Genomic DNA, 4885 nt, shown 5'->3' on the forward strand with positions numbered 1-4885 from the left:
TCAGCTATTTTCAGTCCTGAATCTGGTGTAGGTCCGGGTAATGTATTCACCCATGAGTGATGGGTCTGAGTAACATAGTCACCCAGTCACCAATGAATCATAAAATTGATGTTGCTAGATCAGCGCAAACTCGAACAAGAAACAGAAAGTTATTAGAAAAATTAGAAGAAAAAAAACTTCCAGGAGTTGAGGCTTGCGAATCATCAGCACAAACTGGATTAGTTTACCTGGTGTGAGTGACACTAAAGAAAACGGGTTTAATATATATATTTAATATGGTTAAGTAAGAGATAAACACAAGTGGAATAGATGGCACCGTTTAAATTACCTAATGTCAAGAAAATAACAAGAGAGCTCGCTGGAGAGTAGCGTCGTATCTGGACTGGAAATGGGGTGTTCTCTCTCTCTCTCTGGACGAGGAATTCTTCCAGCGCGACTGCATTGATATATCCTGAGCTTGGAGTAGTTTTCCTGGAATTTGTAAATGACTTTTTTTTTACGTTGAACTTTTTCTGAATGTGAGAGGAAAAAGAACCGATCAGACTCCTGGATAGTGTGTACTGTGTGTGTGTGTGTGTGTGTGTGTGTGTGTGTGTGTGTGTGTGTGTGTGTGTGTGTGTGTGTGTGTGTGTGTGTGTGTGTGTGTGTGTACTCACCTAGTTGTGTTTGCGGGGGTTGAGCTCTGGCTCTTTGGTCCCGCCTCTCAACCGTCAATCAACAGGTGTACAGATTCATGAGCCTATCGGGCTCTGTCATATCTACACTTGAAACTGTGTATGGAGTCAGCCTCCACCACATCACTTCCTAATGCATTCCATTTGTCAACCACTCTGACACTAAAAAAGTTCTTTCTAATATCTCTGTGGCTCATTTGGGCACTCAGTTTCCACCTGTGTCCCCTTGTGCGTGTTCCCCTTGTGTTAAATAGACTGTCTTTATCTACCCTATCAATCCCCTTCAGAATCTTGAATGTGGTGATCATGTCCCCCCTAACTCTTCTGTCTTCCAGCGAAGTGAGGTTTAATTCCCGTAGTCTCTCCTCGTAGCTCATACCTCTCAGCTCGGGTACTAGTCTGGTGGCAAACCTTTGAACCTTTTCCAGTTTAGTCTTATCCTTGACTAGATATGGACTCCATGCTGGGGCTGCATACTCCAGGATTGGCCTGACATATGTGGTATACAAAGTTCTGAATGATTCTTTACACAAGTTTCTGAATGCCGTTCGTATGTTGGCCAGCCTGGCATATGCCGCTGATGTTATCCGCTTGATATGTGCTGCAGGAGACAGGTCTGGCGTGATATCAACCCCCAAGTCTTTTTCCTTCTCTGACTCCTGAAGAATTTCCTCTCCCAAAATCTCCCTGTGTGTGTGTGTGTGTGTGTGTGTGTGTGTGTGTGTGTGTGTGTGTGTGTGTGTGTGTGTGTGTGTGTTCACCTAGTTGCTTGCGGGGGTTGAGCTCTGACTCTTCCAGCCCGCCTCTCAATTGTCAATCGATCAACTTTTTTCACACACACACCAGCCCGTCCTCCAAAAATGGGGAGGTAAATGTAACAGCTAATAGGTCGCCTTTTTTACGTTAGGGGTAATCGACGTTACAAATGCATCCTACTATGAAAAGTAATGACTCACAAATCTCTCCGTTTTCTATGCATCGATCTAGGTCGGTTAGGTTAGGTTGATTGGGTTTGTACGTTTAGGGGTTAGGTTAGGAGGCTGTGTTTTTTACGCAGTGGCAAATCAAGACGGTAGAGGAGTATTGAACAAATTGTCAGAGACTAAAATTTAGAAAATTTACTCTATTTTGACGGGTCTTAAAGGTCCTGAATGAAGAGAAGAAATTTGAGAAAGTATAAGAACGGAAAATTTAGAATGTTTAAATTAAGAAAATTGATTGTCGCAGTAAAAAAAAAATAAAATATTATAAAAATAAGATTATGCCTACTAGCAACACGGCCTAGATAGCTCAGTTGGGAGAGCGTTAGACTGAAGATCTAAAGGTCCCCGGTTCGATCCCGGGTCTGGGCAATTTCTTATGTCGAATTATTAAACCTCTCGTCGACCAGCCAGCGCCGTCCTCGTGGGTGTGGGTCACGCGGTCACCCATCCAGCGGCTGCCACCCGTGACAGTCACTTCAAGGTTGACTCTATAAGCTCTACACGCTCCTGATTGTGTTCGTGTCTCCCGACGGGTATTTCCTTCACGTTTGTGTTCGAACTTCCTCTAGTGTAAACACTAGTATTTCACACATTGTAAATACGAATAATTGCCGCTAGACCAAAACACCAACCTACCGAGACCTAATTATACATGAAAGAGAGAGAGAGAGAGAGAGAGAGAGAGAGAGAGAGAGAGAGAGAGAGAGAGAGAGAGAGAGAGAGAGAGAGAGGGGGGGGGGAAATGAAGAGGTAAAACAAAACAGTAGAGAAAAGCGGAAGAGAATACAACAAAGCCAGCAGCCTGGAACACAAAGGGAAACTTATTAAAAAAACGCCTCTCCTGTCCAACTCTAATCTCCTAACACACACACACACACACACACACACACACACACACACACACACACACACACACACGAACACACACACACAGTGTGTGTGGATAGCACGCTGGACACGTGATCTTGTGGCCCGGGTTCGATTTCCGGCGCCGGCAAGAAACGATGGGCAGTGTCTTTCACCCTAATGCCTCTATTACCTAGCAGTAAATAGGTACCTAGGAGTTAGTCAGCTGTCACGGGCAACTTCCTAGGACTGTGTGTGTGGGGGGGGGGGGGGGGGAAGTAGTTAGTATCAGTTGATTGACAGTTGAGAGGCGGGATCAAAGAGCCAGAGCTCAACCCCCGCAAGCACAACTAGTTGAATACAAGATAATCACAACACGCTCAAAACGAGTCTCCAACCAATCCAATCAATCGCAATTGGCTAATCTTCACAAAATTTGCTGCATTGTTTAACAATTAAAACCCCAAAATAGCATCAAGAATACCAAAAAAAGTGTGAGTGCCAGGCGAGCCGCCCGCTCCCGCACGGCCACTAACTAGCGAACTACTCTACTTAAAAGTAATCTATGGCACAAGTTCCACAGGAATACAAAAACTATAAAGGGATATCTCCGTGAAGGAAAAAGAAAAAACATCTAGGCGTATTTCAAGATTATTGCCAACGCATACTTCATTGTTTTGTTCTGTTGACAACGAACTCAAACTTTTATCAAGTGGATGTTTCGTTTTTTTTTATTTAGTTTTAATTAAAACTATTAATGGTTTGTTAAGAGCCTCTATACAAACTTTATAATTAGGCTTCGGAAGAAACAAAAAAATCATCTTTCGTGAAAGTGAAAATAGGATGGCTAAAATATATTTAGTAACGGGCCAAGCATTGCAAATTTAAATTATCCCTTACAGTGAATTATTTATATAAATTGAAGGTTTAAATAATTTTTTGTTGCAAATATATATATATATATATATATATATATATATATATATATATATATATATATATATATATATATATATCCACATATATATATATATATATATATATATATATATATCCACATATATATATATATATATCCACATATATATATATATATATATATATATATATATATATATATATATATATATATATATATATATATATATATATATATATATATATATATATGCGGAAAATCCACAGAGAAATATGAAATGAGGTGAACGTTTCGGCTTTGTTAAAGCCTTTGTCAACACCAGACTGAGTCAGTCTGGTGTTGACAAAGGCTTTAACAAAGCCGAAACGTTCACCTCATTTCATATTTCTCTGTGGATTTTCCGCATAAAATGATCAGTGTTTTGTGATCGTCAATTGCATATATATATATATATATATATATATATATATATATATATATATATATATATATATATATATATATATATATATGCAGAATGACCACTTGTGAAAAATAGAGAATGCTTAACGCGTTTTCGGCTATTAGGTTAATAACAAGTTGATTTAATTACCCAATTATGTCTAAATCCAGCATGATCCATACGTTTTCTTTAAGTAATTAATTCTCAAAAGAAGACACCAAGCCGGGAATTAGGCTATTGTAGCACTGTATTCTCTGCACTGTATGTAAGCGGGTTCCCGCTGTAAGCTGTGTTCACTGTGGCCGTATTCCCGGGTCGGTGTGTGTAGTACTAACCTTTATGGTGGCTTAATGTGTGCTTGTTCGTGATCCTAGTGTCCACCCTGTCTCTCTCTCTCTCTCTGAATAAATCCACAAGGGCCGTGACGAGGATTCGAACCTACGTCCGGGATCATCCTAGACGCTGCCTTTATCGACTGAGCTACGACATGGTTAAAAAGAGTTGAAACCGAAGTTCTACTGAACTTACTGGATCCTGCAGCCTCTCCGAGACACAAACCAGGATTTTACACAACTCCCCCATGCATTTTCTCTCTCTCTCTCTCTCTCTCTCTCTCTCTCTCTCTCTCTCTCTCTCTCTCTCTCTCTCTCTCTCTCTCTCTCTCTCTCTCTCTCTCTCTCTCTCTCTCTCTCTCTCCTTCTCTCCCTCGTCCAGGATAGCGAGAGAGCGTCCAACATCCCTCTCCAGCCTCCTCCCCTTACTTGCTCATTCCACAAGATGGATTTTTTATCGTCTCCCCTCACTCACCCTCTCCCCTTACTCTCTTCTCTCACCTCTCATCTCCTCTCACCCCTCCGTCCAAGAGCCCCACAATGACGCTCCAACACCTCCCAGTGCCGCAGAGCTGGAGGAGCCTTGTACCCACTGATCACCTATTTCTGCTCCACCCTTGGAGACGCGGGGAGCAGATGGACTAGGACACAGCTGGTCACCGTCGGCAAAACCTTCAGAAAACCTACAC

The 4885-nt window shown here is 41.6% G+C and overlaps 1 non-coding gene across 1 annotated transcript; it reads left to right on the forward strand.

Moving 5' to 3' along the window:
• Positions 1 to 1953: 1953 nt before the first annotated feature.
• TRNAF-GAA (transfer RNA phenylalanine (anticodon GAA)) lies at positions 1954 to 2026 on the forward strand. Its single transcript has one exon. It is a non-coding gene; the product is annotated as a tRNA-Phe (tRNA).
• The last annotated feature ends 2859 nt before the right edge of the window (positions 2027 to 4885 follow it).

Source organism: Procambarus clarkii, chromosome 67 (genome assembly GCF_040958095.1).
Source record: "Procambarus clarkii isolate CNS0578487 chromosome 67, FALCON_Pclarkii_2.0, whole genome shotgun sequence".
NCBI lineage: Eukaryota > Metazoa > Arthropoda > Malacostraca > Decapoda > Cambaridae > Procambarus > Procambarus clarkii.